Consider the following 18,011-nt stretch of genomic DNA (forward strand, 5'->3'; position numbering starts at 1 on the left):
TGGAGAGTGTCAGAACTGGGGAGTAGCCTAATCAAACCTTCTCACTCTGCATACAGTGGCAGTCACTTTGCAGTTCCTTTGGGGCATGCAGACTAATAAAGTGCCACCATAATTTTATATATCAATGAGGAGTAGCTTTAATACTACTGCAGTGGTGGAAGCACTGGACATTGTCATCCATCCCTGGGTACCATCACTTTGTTTTGGATCATGTATCTGTTATTGTGACAGAGCTATTTATTTTTCAGGGAATGATGCCAAATGATGTTTGTCCCTTTGCTTTACATTTTTATAGCTAGATCTTTGAAGCTGAACTGGAGATACTTCTTAGTCAATACTATTTTCTCAAACCAAAAGTTTACATTTGCAGAAGACACGTTTTTAAGTGTCATGGCAACCAGGCAACTTATCATCTTAAATTTAGGGGTTGAGCATCCCTAATCTGAAAATCTGAAATTTGAAATGCTCCAAACTCTGAAACTTTTTGAGCACTGACATGACACTACATGTGCATTTTGATGTCACAGTCAAAATGCAGGTGTACAACAGTTTATTTGGCATTCTCTATGGAAAAAAGACCCTCTCACACCCTTCAGCTGCAGTATAACTTTTCTACACATGCTCAGATTTCCCCACGCAAGCACACCCACAAAGGGTAATAGAATGGCACATGTGCAAGCTGGACATGCCAATGGCAGGATCCCCACAGATGGAACCTATGTGCATTACCCATTGTGTATTTTTGCTTATTCTCTGCTCTGTGATGTTAAGATACTGAAAATGTCAACAAGGCCTGTAGATATCCATATGAGCAGCAATGATAAGGAAAAGTAGAAACATTTATAACACAGAAAGTCAAACTGTTGGAGAAATTGGAAGGTAGTTTAAAGGTGTAGATGACATGGTGAAAATGTGTGATAGAGATATTGAAGGACTAGAGCTACCTGCATTCATAACAGAACAAGAGGTCATGTCTGTTTATAAAATCAAAGAGAGACTTCCAAGACAAAAGCCATTGTAAATGAGGCAGATGACTCAGGAGAAACATTTTAAAAAGCCATGTGACAGTATGCATCCTCAACCTCAGAGGACCTGCCTCCTAGTCGCTCAACTCTTCTGATATTTCTTCTCACCTAAAAAAAGAAAAAAACACAATGTACAGTAACCTTTTAATAAAAAAAACACAGCATTGTAGGTGGAGTCTGAAAGCCTGTCATTGTTTGTATAGCTGTTTAACAGCTGATGCAGGTATTCTGGTGATGTTACTATGTTGCTTATTATTTTTTGTTGCATTAATGGTATGTCATATTTTTTACTTAGGTGTGAATAAGTGTATGAAAATAATTGCTTATCATCAGCATATAAATTCAGAGTCAGGAATGATGGTCAAAGATGTCAAACAGCCACAGATTTCCCATATGGTAGCTGAGATAGTGATGCCTTTGCTTTCTGATGGTTCCATGTACACAAACTTTGTTGCATGCACAGAATTATTCGAAATATTATATAAAGTTACCTTTAGGCCATGTGTATAAGATATATGAAACATAAATGAATTTCATGTTTAGACTTGGGTCTCATCCCCAAGATATCTCACATATATGCAAATATTCCAAAATCCAAAACACAACACTTCTGGTTCCAAACATTTCAGATAAGGGAGACTCAATCTGAATATATATGTATTACATACATAGTATGTATATAATATGCATTTCCATCCCTCCACAGATTACTGTTCTGGCACATTCCCATTATATTCTGTTTATCAGACTGCAACTAAAATTTTCATGGGTTCAGCTTTATGTTGGACAGAATTTGCAGATTATGAGTTGAAACAAACCCTAGTTTGATAATGCTGTGATTCTCTTAAATCACCAAAGTGCATGAAAGGATTATAGAGCTCAGAAATACTGAAGCAACTTTGCAATAAAAAATTATTAGTGAATGTACAAGGAATCTAACATTTTGGTTTTGCTATTGCTTCATAAGATGCAACAACATTTTGAATTTGAATATCAGACCAAAGTGGATGGTGAGATAATCCTTCATCTTTATGACAAAGGAGGAATTGAGCAAACAATTTGTATGTTGGATGGTGTGTTTGCATTTGTTTTACTGGATACTGCCAATAAGAAAGTGTTCCTGGGCAGAGATACATAAGGATTCAGGCCTTTCTTTAAAGCAATGACAGAAGATGGATTTTTGGCTGTATGTTCAGAAGCTAAAGGTAATAATAATTTTTCTATAGATTTTCATTATTGTCTTAGTTGTGTGTTTTCTTTTAAATCACATTTGAAAATCTCTTAGAGAGCAATTCAGAATTTTACAAGTGACTAATTTAGTTGAGTCCTTACCTTTTTTAAGGAAACAGAGGAGTTGTACTCTCCTTTTCAGCATTTCAATTCTGTAATCCTTGAAGGATGAGTCTTCAGTGCAGTCATTTGTTTTTTGCTGCGTGAATATGCTCTTCATCTAGCTTGGTCCTAAGTGCAGTTTTAAGTTTTCCTGTGCCATATGTAATGGTAGGGTTGGCTCTGCAATTATTGCACTGCGATGGTTTGCTGCAGTTATAGCACAGCAAATATTAGGATTTCTAAAACAGCTTTATTGATAATTCACATACCATGTAATTCACCCACTTGAAGTATGCAGTTTGGTGGTTTTTAGTGTATTCACAGATGTTGGTAACCGACACTCCAGTCAGTTTTAGAATTGTTTTTCCACCTCAAAAAAAAAAGAAAAGAAAAGAAAAGAAAATCCTATGCCCTTTAGCTTAGTTATTGCTGGCAGGATCAACTAGGTTTTTTGTTTTTGTTTTTGTTTTTGATTTTGGAGATGGGGTCTTGCTCAGTTGCCCAGCCCAGGCTGGAGTGCAGTGGTTTGAACATAGCTTAGTGCAGCCTTGAGCTCCTGGGCTCAAGCGATTCTCCCACCTCAGCCTCCCTAGTAGCTAGGAGTATAGGCATGCATCACAACTCCCTGCGTCCTGTGCCCTTTAGCTTTGAATTCCATCTCTCCATATCCATCATCTGCACCCCCGCAGTTGTAGCCCCAGCAATCACCAATCTTTCTGCCTCTGGATTCCCTATTCTGTATGTTTCATATGAATGGGATTATATATCATATGGGCTTTTGTGACTGGATTCTTTCACTTGGCATAGTGCTTTCAAGATTTGTCTATGCCGTAACATGTATCAGTACTTACTTTTTATGTCCAAATGATACTCCGTTACATGGATACACTGCATTTTGTTTATCCACTTGTCAGTTGATGGACATTTAGGACATTGTTTACCCCTTTTGGCTATTACGAATAATGCTGCTATAAACATTGGTGTGCAAGTTTTTGTGTAGACATTTCTCTTGGGTGTATATCTAGGAGTAGAATTGCTGGCACACATGATAACTATGTTCAGTTGAAGAACTACCAGATTATTTTTCGAAATGGCTGCATTATTTTTTATTCCCTCCAGCGGTGTATTAAAATTTCAGTTTCTCCATATCTTCACAAACACTTACTGTGTGACTTTTTAATTCTAGCCATCCTAGGGTATGTGAAGTGGTATCTCATTGTGATTTTGATTTGTATTTTCCTGTTGACAGTGATGTCCAGCATCTTATCTTATGCTTATTGGCCATTTGTGTATCTTCTTTGGAGAAATATTTGTTCAGATCCTTTGCCATTTTTTTTCCTGCTAGGGATCATTTTATTTGAAAAACATAATAGACTTTATTATTTTTTTTTGAGCAGTTTTAGAAAAAATTGAGAGGAAAGTGCAGAGAGTTCACATATGCTCCCCCTCCAGTGCCCCCGCCTGGTTTTCCCAACTCTTAACATCTTGCGTTACTGTGCTACATTTATTAGATTTGATGAACTGATACTTATATATTAACTGAAGTTCATAGTTTATGTAAGGGTTCACTCTTTGTGTTTTATAGATTTTTGGATTTGACAAATGTTTAATGCTATGTACCCACCATTACAGTATTATATAGAACAGTTTTATTGCCCTAAAAGTCTCCTGTGCTTCACTTACTGATTCCTTCCTGTCCTCTTCCTCCTAACCCTCCCCCCCCCCGAGTCATTACTGATCTTTTTACTTTCTCTTTCACTTTGCCTTTCCCAGAATGTCGTATAATAGTTGTAATCATATGGTATGTAGCCTTTTCAGACTGGCTTCTTTCACCTAGCAGTATACATTTAGGGTTCTTCCGTGTTTTTTCATGGCTTGATAGCTCATTGTTTAAATTGCTGAATAATATTTCATTTGTTTGCATGCACTGCAGTTTGTTTATCCGTTCTTGAATTATACATCTCTAATTGGGTTATTTTGCCTTTTTATTACTGAATTGTAATAGTTCTTTATGTATTCTAGGTACAAATCCCTTTTGTTCATCAGGGTTTCAGGATACAAGATCAATATACAAAATCAATGGTATTTGACACACTTTAGCAGAGTACTACATACTTATAATGAGCAATCTGAAAATGAAATTAAGAAAGCAGCTTCGTTTATCATAGCATCAAAAAGAATAAAATACTTAGAAATAAATTTAAGAAGTGTAAAACTTGTACTCTGAAAGCTATAAAACATTGTTGAAAGAAATGAAAGAAGATCGAAATAAATGGAAAAGTATCCCACGATCATGAATCGAAGGCTTAACATTATTAAGATGTCAGTCCTCCCTAAACTGATTTATGGATTCAACTTGATCCCTATCAGAATCCCAGATGAGTTCTTTGTAAAATCTACAAGCTGGCTCTCAAATTCATATGGAATTGCAAGGGACTAAGAATAGACAAAACAATCTTTTGAAAATGAGGAACAAAGTAGGAGAACTCATACTTACTGATTTTAAAACTTACTACAAGACAATGGTAATAAGGACAGTATAATACTGGCAGAAGGATAGATGTATAGACGAGTGGGATAGAATTGAGAGTCAGAAATGAACACATACATATATAATCAACTTATTTTTGACAAGGGTGCCAAGTGTATTCAGTGGGGAAAGAAGTTCGAAAACTGGCACAGTGGCAACCAGATATGTAAACATATGCAAAACCTGGAGTTGAACCTTTACCCAACATCATATACAAAAACTATGGATACAAAAAAATGCATCAAATGAATCCATTTTGAACTAATCCACATAAATGTAAGGGCTAAAACTATAAAATCCTGAGAAGCAAACATAGAAGTAAGTTGTCATGACCCTGGATTTGGCAAATCTTTCTTAAATATGAGACCAGAAACAATAATACAAATTGATAAACTGGACTTCATCAAAATTAAACAGTTTTGCACGTCTAAAGGACACCATCAAGAAAGTGAAAAGACAGCCCGCAAGTTGGAAGAAAATACTTGCAAATCATGTATAGCACTTTTTGATGGTAAACTTGAGGAAGACATTTATTTTTTATCCCTTACCTACACAGTAGTAACATCCTAAAATCTCTCTCCCTGCCTCTTTTTGCCGTTCTTTAAATCCTTTCTCACTTAATTTTCAGATTTAATGTTGGCCAAAGCAGGGATAATGAGATCAGTCAAAGGGGTACTTAGGACGCTAGTGACAGTGTTTGTACTGATACCGCAACTGGCTTATTTTCAGGCATTTCTAGTGTGATCAGATGGCAAAGAGCAAGTATATATATGTATGTCAGTTGCCAGGACTGCTGGGCAAGCCTGGTAAAGAGAACAGCGGGGAAAAGCAGCCTCCTGCTCCCCTGGGCCTTCTTTGAGCCTGATGATCACTTGATATGGAACTAGAATCACATCCAGTTTACCCTCTGAAATTCCTTGATTGTTGTTTTCTATTTCCTTGACACTGTCCTTTTCCAGACCAAATTATCTCATCTGGAATACTGCAATAGTTTTCCCTTCTCAATGCTTTTAGAATAACCTGTCGAAAACTCATCTGATTATAGTGCTGTCTGCTTAAAACCTTTTAATTACTCCCCATTCCCTATGTGGGCTGCGTAGCTCACTTGAGCTCTGCTAGCTGGTGAGGGAATCTGGGTCCTTTTTCTGGTATTTGAATTCAGTGTTACACAGGTTACTGGCTGGGTAGACAGTCTCAAATTGTAAATCATGGGTATTCCATGTAGATAGTCTGTTACAATCTACAATAAAACATTGATGTTTGTGTCAAAGATCATGGTGGTGTGAGGTTGGGAACCATCAGTGAGAATTTATTGAGGAAATTTAAGTTATATGGTTTTATTCACATATAGTGTATAACACTAGTTAAGGGATAGATGTCTTCCTATCTGACTTTAAAGTAGCTAAGAGTGGATCATTGTACTTGTTAAAGGTCTGGGAACCATGGCTATTTTATTTTGAGACAGAGTCTCACTCTGTGGCCCAGGCTGCAGTGCAGTGGCCGGATCTCAGCTCACTGCAAGCTCCACCTCCCGGGTTTACGCCATTCTCCTGCCTCAGCCTCCTGAGTAGCTGGGACTACAGGCACCCGCCACCTTGCCCGGCTAGTTTTTTGTATTTTTTAGTAGAGATGGGGTTTCACCGTGTTAGCCAGGATGGTCTCGATCTCCTGACCTCGTGATCCTCCCGTCTCGGCCTCCCAAAGTGCTAGGATTACAGGCTTGAGCCACCGCGCCCGGCCGGCTATTTTCTGAAAATACCTCAGTGATGACAAATGACTACCAGACTATCATAACATTAGGACTCCAGTTCATCCCTTTGCTTCATAAGTATGTCTTTTCCTTTTGTATATATTTGCTTTGGTATAGAAGATAGATTTTCTTGATTAGAAATCTAAGAAGAAGAAATTGAACACTGGAGGTTTTTCTATTTCTTTCAATTACTAAAAGTTAGTGTAATTTGGCAGTATATCCCTATGCCATTATTATCTCTCCAGTAAGTAGATGGTATGGCTTAGGAAAATAGGAAATTTTTTTTCCTGTTTTGCTTATTTAGTGGCCATGTGTTTGTATTAAAAAGGGAAAATAAATAGGAATGTAGAGGATGTTAACTAATCGTGACAGTTATTGGGAAGGGTTACCTAATTTGAATAAAGGTATCTTTTTGAATTTGTAGGTCTTGTTACATTGAAACACTCTACGACTCCCTTTTTAAAAGTGGAGCCTTTTCTTCCTGGACACTATGAAGTTTTGGATTTAAAGCCAAATGGCAAAGTTGCATCTGTGGAAATGGTTAAATATCATCACTGTCGGGATGAACCCCTGCACGCCCTCTATGACAATGTGGACAAACTCTTTCCAGGTAGCAGACACGCATCCACCTCTTCCCCATCCTTCTCCAAGGGAAAAAAAATTTTAAGTTGTGCTCTCCCATCATTTGAATGATTTTAGTTTCAAAACCTACTTCCTCTTTTGTTTGGAGGGAACACATTACGATTTGGCACACTCCACCATTGAGTAAATACCATCATGATAGATGTTGATGATTGTGTATTTCATTTCAATAACTAATCCAGCCCAAGATTTTCTGGAGCTGTTTGGTTTACTTGCTGTGTTTATAGGTTTTGAGATAGAAACTGTGAAGAACAACCTCAGGATCCTTTTTAATAATGCTGTAAAGAAACGTTTGATGACAGACAGAAGGATTGGCTGCCTTTTATCAGGTGAAATCAATTAAAAAACCTAATTATATTTTGTGTGTGTTTAATTGAAATGATTTGTAGCCATCCCTTTTGTTTTTACTATAAAATATTTTCTGTATGATTTAATCTTTCCTTCATTATAGGATGGAAACAATTTTTTATAAGCTGCATTTAATACTCATAGTCATACTCCAACTTGAGTTACAGTATAGCTATGTTATTGGTGTTAAGAGTGAGCCAGTGGATGTTTGGAATTCTGTGTAGTGATTTTTAACCAATTCAAATACCACTATTATCACCGTTTGTATATTTTTCTCTTACTGAAGTTGATTTCAGTTTATAAAACTTGCGGATTTTAAATGGTAAAACTATGATCTTGGTGCTTATCAGGAATATACATCTTCTGTCCCTGTCTTATGCAAGGCACATAACTAGGACACTTCCACTTCCTCTTTTGCATGTAGGGGGCTTGGACTCCACCTTGTTGCCGCCACCCTGTTGAAGCAGCTGAAAGAGGCCCAAGTACAGTATCCTCTCCAGACATTTGCAGTTGGCATGGAAGACAGCCCTGATTTACTGGCTGCTAGAAAGGTAAGGTGCTGTCTCTGTCCCTTGTGTAGTTAGACTTGTTATTATAATGAAAATGGAGTCAATGGGTGATTCTACTTCTGCTGCTGTATTGACTGGGACAATTGTTTTAAATTAAATGTATTAAAATGGAAGGAAATGGCTGTTGAATATTTACTGTGTTGTAAACTGTCCTCTGTGTACCTTTATCTATTATGACCCATACAGTTCTCACAAAGACTCTATGATGATAATTATGCTCTTTTGAAAGTAAAGGTGTCTGGATGTGGTGACCTACACCTGTAATCTCAGCACTTTAGGAGGCCGAGGGAGGTGGATTGCTTGAGGTCAGGAGTTTGAAACCAGCATGAGCAATGTAGTGAAACTCCATCTCTACAAAAAATGCAAAAATAGCCAGGCTTAGTGGCGCCTGCCTATAGTCTTAGCCTCTTGGGTGATAGAGCCTGGGTGATAGAGCAAGACCTTGTCTCAAAAGAAAATAAAGAAAGTAAAGGCATAAGTCAGGTGCAGTGGCACACACCTGTAGTCCCAGATACTTGGGAGGTTGTGGTGGGATGTCTGAGCTCAGGAGTTCAAATCCAGGCTGGGCAACATAGCAAGACGCCATCTTGAAAAAATTTTAAAAAAAGATTTTTTGTTTGTTCGTTTGTTTTTTTAAAAAGAATGTAAAGTCATGGTATCGTGGCTAACACTGCAGGCTTTGGAACCTGACTTGTGATTTGAAATCCTGGCTCTACTCATTTATGTAACAAAAATAATAGTGTCTGCTATGGGGAAATTTTAAGGTGAAATGATATAATTCATGTAAAGTAAGTAGGATAGAACTTAGCATGTAGTAAGTACTTAATGAGTGTTAGCTGTTATTATTATTTTAAAAAGTACTGTATTTAGAATACTGTGGGCAGAGGGTAGCTTGTCTGTATTCAGTGAGCAGGAGACCTAGTTCCCACTATGGAGAACTTTCATAGCATGGATGAGAAAAAGCTAGAGAGCAGTCTCAATGCAAAGTGATCAATGCCGAGAGAATTCAAAATAGCCAAGGAAAGTAGAATGAGGGGAGGGGCCATTCTATATAAGAATAACATCCTGGATATAAAATTAGGCATTTCAGAAGGACCAAAAAAGACCAAGCTTAGTGTGGGACCATGTTGGAGTAGAGGGAGATGAGGTGGGTTAGGTAAAATAGGTAGGGAGGGAGGTGCCAACTGGGAGAATGGCTGAAGCCTTGGCACCAGAGGAGCTGAGGTAAGACTTACTTCCTGGTGGTGGAGTTGAAGCAGGCGAGGAAACAGTGCTGGATGGGGCTTGTATGTGGTGGGCTGTAAAATCATTTTTCTTTTTTTCCCACCATTGTTAATTCATAAAGCTTTGTGAACTCCCGTCCTGTTTGATTTTCAAGGGAAGTTATTTTCTTTAACAAATAAATGGGTATTTCTTTATATAATAAGGTGGCAAATCATATCGGAAGTGAACATTATGAAGTCCTTTTTAACTCTGAGGAAGGCATTCAGGCTCTGGATGAAGTCATATTTTCCTTGGAAACTTATGACATTACAACAGTTCGTGCTTCAGTAGGTAAGGTATTATGATATTATTAAATAAAAAGCTTTTTCTAACACTGAAAAAAAGTAAGGTTTAAAAAATTTATTTCAAGCCATATTTTTAAAATGTTATTTAAGGATGAATGCAAATTACATCCCTATGTTACTGATTATTTAAGACCACTTAAGAATTCTCTGAATCTCTTTTGGAGTAAAGGGAACAATAAATACATAGTTCAACCGCCACATTGTTGGTATCACTGCTGGTGTTTCCCCAGGGAGCAGATACGTATTTTCTGCCCTCTGCCTCCCATTTCTCTTAGAGTTTCTCTGGCTACAGTCTGTATACAGTGAGGCAATAGGTCTATTTGGTAATGCATTTTTGATAAGAAATACTCATTTTAGATATATTTTAGTAAATATTCCATCACATAACTTACCAGTCACTAGCTATCATTGCTCTGCAAACAATATTAATTTTATTTTGTAAATAATGTATCTACTGAGATCAGAAGTATACCCCAAATTAGACTGATCCAATGTTAACGAACCTTTGTATGCTACTGCCTCCCTTGAGAGACTTGCCTTGGAGGGCAAAAATATCTTCGGTATTACAATGGTTTATGACCCTCCAAAACATCACAATAAATAAGCAGATAGACAGGATAGCTCTGGTATTGGAATTTCATGGGGCTGGGGTGGGGTTAGGAAAATAAGTGTCTATCACCTCAGCTCTCTAGCTGAGATGATAATAAAAACAAAGCTGAGAAGAAACACTAGTTTAGAGGGATGTGGTGGAGGACCAAGAAGGCAAGTTTAATAACTTATATAGTCTCCCCAGCTTTATGTGAAATCTGGTAAATGGGGAGTGGCAGGGGGAAAGTACCTAACAAAATTAACACTAAACCACCAAAATGGCTGTTCTTATTTTTGTGTCATAATACCACTATGAAAGGCATGATTTTTAGGTATTTGAGTCATTGTTCAGCTTAGCATAGTTTTGAAGTGAACATTCTTGGTCTAAAATCATTAGAATTTTAAAACCTGTTTATAAAATGACAGAATGGTTCTGGGTTATTTTATTTTACAGTAGTGCTTTTGGATTAAGTACATCTAAATGGCTTGTAAATACAAGGTCATTATTGTGGAAACTACTTTATATTAATATGAAGTCCAGTATGGTAGTAACACTTTCAGTTATTTCCAAAAATCAAATCAAAGGCATTTTTGGTGGAAGGTTATGTTGACATTAAAGTTAATTTCTCTCTCTCATTTAAGGTATGTATTTAATTTCCAAGTATATTCGGAAGAACACAGATAACGTGGTGATCTTCTCTGGAGAAGGATCAGATGAACTTACGCAGGGTTACATATATTTTCACAAGGTAACCACTCTGAAGTGGAGGAATATTCATGCTATATTAAGAAAACTATGAATTGTTTGACTATTTCTATCATCTTTCAGTATGACAGTAATAGTTTTGAGTATCTTGTGAGGTTACAAAAGGGAATCTGATAATGTTTGCTTTCTATCTCTTGGGGAAGAAAGAAATTTTAATGTGTAAGATGATTTTTATTCTTTAAAACTAGTTACAGCTGGGTGTGATGGCTCATGCTTATACCCCCAAGCTGTTCAGGAGGCTGAGGTGGGAGGATCACCTGAATCCAGGAGATTGAGACTGCAGTGAGCTGTGATTGCGCCACTGCACTCCTACCTGGTTGACAGAGCAAGACCCTGTCTCTTAAAAAAAAAAAAAGCTAAAAATAAATAAATAAAACTAGTTAAGCTTCTTGAGAATCACCTTTCTGCCATTTCTTAGCATCCTGTGGAATTATGACTGTTGCCCAGTGTGTTCATTTTATTCTAATATTAGCAGTTTGGTAGGAAGGAAGGCATGTTTTGTAAAGCACTGCTTACCTCTGTTCAGTTATTTACTCCCTTCCCTAAATTTGTTTAACTTGTTGTCTTATCCAACTTTAGGATTGGAGAGGGAGAAAGAAAAACTGCTTTGTGTGCCAAAAGCAAAACTCTTGGTGTTTTTGTTTGTGAAATAGGCTCCTTCTCCTGAAGAAGCGGAGGAGGAGAGTGAGAGGCTTCTGAGGGAACTCTATTTGTTTGATGTGCTCCGCGCAGATCGAACTACTGCTGCCCACGGGTAATACTTTTAGAGGCTACTGTAAAACAAAAACAAAAAAGCACCAAAACAAAGAAAAGCTTGGCCGGGCGCGGTGGCTCAAGCCTGTAATCCCAGCACTTTGGGAGGCCGAGACGGGTGGATCGCGAGGTCAGGAGATCGAGACCAACCTAGCTAACACGGCGAAACCCCGTCTCTACTAAAAAATACAAAAAACTAGCCGGGCGAGTTGGCGGGCGCCTGTAGTCCCAGCTACTTGGGAGGCTGAGGCAGGAGAATGGCGTAAACCCGGGAGGCGGAGCTTGCAGTGAGCTGAGATCCGGCCACTGCACTCAATACCCTGAAAAAATAAAAATCCATAGCTGATTGGCTATATGTTGCATATAGTTGGCTATATGTTACAAAGTGTGACTTTTATAGAGAAAATGAAGCTGTTTCTTAACTTTGTCCAAAAGGATTAGGCCACATTTCAAAGTGTTGTTGTGGTATATGGAGAGAAGGCTTCTTCCATAGGTTGTTTGAGTTGGAGTTTTCACCTTTAAAAGGTAACAACATTCTGCTCACATCTGAACAACCAAGATGGAAGAGGGGAAGGCTGCTGCAGCAGCTACTTGAGTGTTTTAAAGAGAAGTAAAGATTGTAAACATCTTGTGACAAGTACTGAGTGTCCACCGTGCCTATTTGGTGCTGTAGTGACCCTGAGGGGATAGGGTAGTGAAGATGCAAGGGGTTTGATTACATTATAACGAACCAGGTATCTTTGGTATCATTTCTGGTTGTCTAAAGTTATGTTGAAGAACTGAAGACTTTTACTGTACAGGATAAACAACTGTCATTAAATGTTTTAGTTGCCTCTGCTGAATCACAGCTAGATCAGGATATAATTAAACATGGGTTTAAGGAATGAACTGAATCTGGTTATTATCCTCTCTACTTGTCCTAACTAGAGTCACTAGGCTTCAGGAAACCGGTGATACGGAATTTGATGAAATATAGTGGGACTCTGGTTTAAATTGCATATTGTATGTGAATTGTTAATCAGTGGTTAAAAAAATACTGTATTATCATCACAATTGTTAGAAGAGATGGTCTCACCTAGAAAACACTGAGTAAGAAAGGTTCAGGCAAGGTATTTTCTTAATGATTGGGTTACTCATGATTTGTAACTTTTTCTGCGTTTTGAAATACGCATTCAACTATTCCTAGAAGGGGAAGTAAAAGTAATAGTCTCAGTTAGTTTTACTCCCTCGATGACATGGTATATATATATTATTTTAAATGAAGATTTTTTTTTGTATTTATTCGTTAGTGTAGAGCAGTCATTAGGGGGCTTGTATTTGACTGTATGACCTTAACATTTCTTAGGATCTGGTTGAATTGATGGAAAACTGAATCAGAACCTAAACTGACAGGCACTAAATACCCATTTTAATTTAGATTTTCTTCTTTTCTCCTTTAAGCCTTGAACTGAGAGTCCCATTTCTAGATCATAGATTTTCTTCCTATTACTTGTCTCTGCCACCAGAAATGAGAACTCCAAAGGTAGGTAAATCAACTCAAGATAAAAACTGTCCATTGCCATCAGATTATATTTGTAATTTTTAACTGATGCTCCTTTTTTTTTTTTTCATGTCAGAATGGGATAGAAAAACATCTCCTGAGAGAGACGTTTGAGGAGTCCAATCTGATACCCAAAGAGATTCTCTGGCGACCAAAAGAAGCCTTCAGTGATGGAATAACTTCAGTTAAGAATTCCTGGTTTAAGATTTTACAGGAATATGTTGAACATCAGGTATAATGTCTTTAAAAACATTTTCAGGAATGCGACAGTTTGGATGCAGAGCTGTCATTGCTGTTCATTCTGTATTTAGTTTGAATGCTTTGTCCCTGTCAGAGGGATTCACAGTCCCTGTAAACACTTACCTCTTCTATAAGAATTACATAAGAGTTAAGTAGCATGAATGATTATCAAGTAGCATCTAGAATTGGAAGAGAGAGGAGACTTACTACTTATCATCACTGATCTTCATTTATCAGATTTTTGGGCACCTGCTGGGTGCCAGATCTTGTTAGGCACAAATGACTAAAACAGAGCCACCACGTATTAAAAATATGCATATGAGTGTTCTTTAAAAGGCACTGCAGCTATCCATATTATGAATACTTTAGCATTTTCTAAGTGATGGGTGATTCAAAGGGTCTCATACAATTTACAGTCATGTCTTATCTGAATGTTTTCTGTTTTGTGAGACCAGAGTAAACAAGCATTTCCTGCCATTTTAAAAAAACTGTTTGCTCCTATATGCTTATTCTTACAGGTTGATGATACAATGATGGCAAATGCAGCCCAGAAATTTCCCTTCAATACTCCTAAAACCAAAGAAGGATATTACTACCGTCAAATCTTTGAACGCCATTACCCAGGTCGGGCTGACTGGCTGAGCCATTACTGGATGCCCAAGTGGATCAATGCCACTGACCCTTCTGCCCGCACACTGACCCACTACAAGTCAGCTACCAAAGCTTAGGTGCTCTTTATGCTGTAATGTGAAAGCAAATATTTCTTCTTGTTGTATGGGGACTATGGGGAGATAGGGGAACAATGAGAGTCAACTCAGGCTAACTTGGGTGTGAAAAAAATAAAAGTCCTAAATCTAAAACATTGCTGTAGTCATTTATGTTCATACAGTCTCTTCATAAGAGGTAACTAAAAATTTTTTGCTGTATCACAGTAAAGTGGAGGGTAAGCTAGGAAAAGTGAAAAGGATCTGACGTCTGCAAGAACTCACAGCCCTCTCCTGGCAGATCTGCTTTAGATGACATTTGCGTCTTGTGCCTGTGTGGCTTCCTTCCAGTCCTTGCCTCATCTTAGGGACGTCATCAAAGGACTACACTATTTTGGTTCTGCTACATTCCTAACAGCTGCCTAATTAGACTTGAGACTTGAGTCTTCTATAGGAGTTCATGACAGCTGTATTTTGCAAGATAGTAGTTCATTTTTTTCTCTTTTATGTTGAGCCAAAGCCACTTCTGGAGACTTGTCCTAGAGCAGGGGTCAGGCTTTTTAAAAATTTTAATTTGTTTTTAATGAAGAACCAGATAGTAAATATTTTAGGCTTTGTGGACCTCTTTTGGGAGTGTTCAGCTCTGCCATTATAGTGCAAAAGCAGTTACATAGATAGTATGTAAATAAACGAGCATGGCCATGTTCTATTAAAAGTTACTTATAAAAGCAGATGGTGGGCCAGACATGGCTTGTGGCCCATAGTTTGTTGATTGCTGTTCTAGAGGAACAACCATACGAACTAAGCATTTCTGGTAAAAGTCTAAACCTACTTGAAAGAGAAAGTGTAACAACATACTCAAAGAACAGGTAGAAGATTTTCATTTGAATGCTAATTGGTTGTTCAGGGACAACATTTCGAAATATATTATAAAGGTGAATTTAGCTCTTAAAAACTTTTGAAAAAGGAATTGCTGGTGTACAGATAATACAAGGATGCTTAATGGAGGAAATTAAGCAGAAAATTGTCTGGTAAGTTGGAAGAAGGGTGTATTTTAGGCTAGCTGTAGGCCTTTATGATTTAAGAATATCACTAAGAAACTGAGGAAATGTCATTCATACTAGATGACTTTTTTTGTTTGCTTGTTTTGTTTTGTTTTAGACAGTCTTGCTCTGTCACCCAGGCTGGAGTGCAGTGGCATGATCTCAGCTCACTGTAACCTCCACCTCCTGGGTTCAAGCAATTCTTGTGCCTCAACTTCCCAAGTAGCTGGATTACAGGCAGGTGCCACTGTGTCCGGCCAGTTTTTGTGTATTTAGTAGAGATGGGGTTTCACCATGTTGGTCAGGCTGGTCTCGAACTTCTGGCCTCAAGTGATCTACCCACCTTGGCCTCCCAAATTGCTGGGACTACAGGTGTCAACGACTGCACCCAGGCCTAGTAGATGACTTTTAATGATAATCTTGTGTTTGTAGGTGCTTAAGTTGCCTAAACCTAGAATGATTTGATTCTAGGCATATTTATTCCTGGTAAAGCCTCAGACAGCCAAGCTAAATGACATTGAAAATACTTGGGAAACTTCCTTGAGAATGATTACACAATGTACATGACAAGATTAATGTATGACATAAACCCCAAACTGCCAGTTTTCCAGGGAGTGGGGTTTGGCTCCAGATTTTTAACTTGAGTGACTGAGATCTGGCATATTTCGTTACCACCCAGAAGTTTGGTAGTAAAGATACTTAGTTAAGGCAATTTCATAGCAGCAAACTATAGGTCAATTATAATGGCAGCAACTTCCTGGGTTTCAAACCACACACAAGATTTACAGAAGGTTCTTGACACAAAGAATAAAGATAGCTTTTTCTCTTCTTTTGCAATTTAAATTGTAGAAGGTTTGAAGTAATGGTGGTCCTTGGGTTGTTGTACATATGACTTAATAGCTCACTTATTGGCCAAGTCAGTTTTCCTGGATATTGTTAATTTAGTGCCCAAGGAGGCAATAATCTACATAGCATCTCTAACAACCAGTAGTCCATTGCTTTTAAGCATGAACTAAAAGATTTTTAGCTGATGTCATTCTGCCATTTCAGTCTGATATGAGCACTGTCGTGAATGACCTGCCCTTTGGAGGTTCATTTCACTTTGTCTTAAAATTTGCTAAAAGGTTTTACTATACAGTTTGAAAGAATGATACATTTCTATTTAAAAAAAAAAAGTAAAATCCACCTAAAATCTACTTGTAAAGTTTTAACATTTTCTTGAAGATCTTTTGCTATAAAGGGACAATTGTACATGTGTGGTAGATGATCTTGGTTAACGTAAGGCCTGAAAGCTTCTTAAGTCCTTTACAAGAAAAATATAAAAAGGAAGGAATCCTAAGCCTATGAGAGCCCAGCCTCCAAAGGATTATACTTTGTGGGAAATTTTGCTTGAATTAGACTGTGGTATGAACACCTTGAGGCCACAGAGTCAGAGCATGCTCCTGAATGCCTCCCATCTTGGAATTGCCTTAGTTTGGTCTAGAATCAGTGATAAAGGATCCTCAGAGTAGGTCCCTATGAAGGGAAGGTCTGGCTATGAAGAAGCAGAGTGGAAGTTGCTCAGGGAGGCGGTTATGTGTGTTTCTAGACTGTGCAGTGGAAAAATCAACACCAAGCATGTAATTAGCAGCTTTTCTAAGTACTTTTATTGTGTCAGCTCATTCCAATCCTAGGAAATGTGGCAGATTTTATTTTCTAAAAGTGGCCATAGCAGTGTTCCTGGTCCCATGTACTCTTCCAGAGCCTGGCTGCCCCTCTGAAGAAGCAGCCTATTTCTTCTCTCTTGAGGCTGGGCAAGATTTTGCAACTGCCTTATAGTAGAATACAGTGGAAGTGATGCTGCGTGACTTCTGAAACCAGGTCACAAAAAGTGATATAGCTTCTGTTTTCTGTCTTTTGATGTATAAGGAAACCCAGGCCACATGGAGAGGCTGCATGTGAATTTGGGCTGACCGCCCTAGCAAAGGGCTCAGTCGACAGCCAACAACGGCCACCAACTGCCAGCTGTGTCAGGGAGTGAGGCTCCAGATGGTTCCAGCTGCTAATCTTTGAGTCTTCTACCTGGAGCCCACACATGGAAAGGAGAGAGGAGCCATCCCGGCTGTGTGCTCTGTCCAAGTTCTTCATTCACAAATCTGTGAGCATAATAAAAACCTGTTTGACACCATTAAGTTCTGTGGTTTCTTACACAGGCATGGTAACTGAAACAGATAAACACTGTTATCTCCATTTTACACATATTAAATACATTGCTCATTTGGCTAATTAGTAAGTGGTGGAACCTTAAATTAGCCAGGTAGGTTGACTGCAGAGCCTTTGAGTTATTCTTTTCTAAATATTGTCTTGTAATGTCAGCCTGAAACCATAGCCTGGGTCTCTGGTGTGAGTTGGGAGACTAAGGAAAAGGGCTTTTATTGGGAGCAAGAACCAGGATTGCAGTGAATCTCCCAGGGATTGCACTGAGGCTAATTTTTTTCTGTAACGACATAGGCTAGGTGATACTGAAAAAACAATCCCAAAATTTCGGTGCATTACCACAAAAGGGTTTTTTTGTTTTTGTTTTTGTTTTTCTCAAACTGTATGTCCACCTTGGCCTATGGAGGGCTCTGCACA

At 38.2% G+C, this 18,011-nt stretch overlaps 1 pseudogene across 1 annotated transcript; it reads left to right on the forward strand.

The window, feature by feature from the left end:
• The first annotated feature begins 1,977 nt into the window (after window positions 1–1,977).
• On the forward strand, window positions 1,978–14,511 carry LOC117083037 (annotated as a pseudogene). The gene is made up of 10 exons (XR_004436907.1): window positions 1,978–2,230; window positions 7,062–7,247; window positions 7,507–7,608; window positions 8,052–8,178; window positions 9,624–9,750; window positions 10,995–11,101; window positions 11,772–11,872; window positions 13,312–13,393; window positions 13,488–13,643; window positions 14,170–14,511. The product of XR_004436907.1 is annotated as an asparagine synthetase [glutamine-hydrolyzing]-like (transcript).
• The last annotated feature ends 3,500 nt before the right edge of the window (window positions 14,512–18,011 follow it).

The sequence above is a fragment of the Trachypithecus francoisi genome, unplaced genomic scaffold, assembly GCF_009764315.1.
Source record: "Trachypithecus francoisi isolate TF-2019V2 unplaced genomic scaffold, Tfra_2.0 Contig00279, whole genome shotgun sequence".
Taxonomy (NCBI): Eukaryota; Metazoa; Chordata; class Mammalia; order Primates; family Cercopithecidae; genus Trachypithecus; species Trachypithecus francoisi.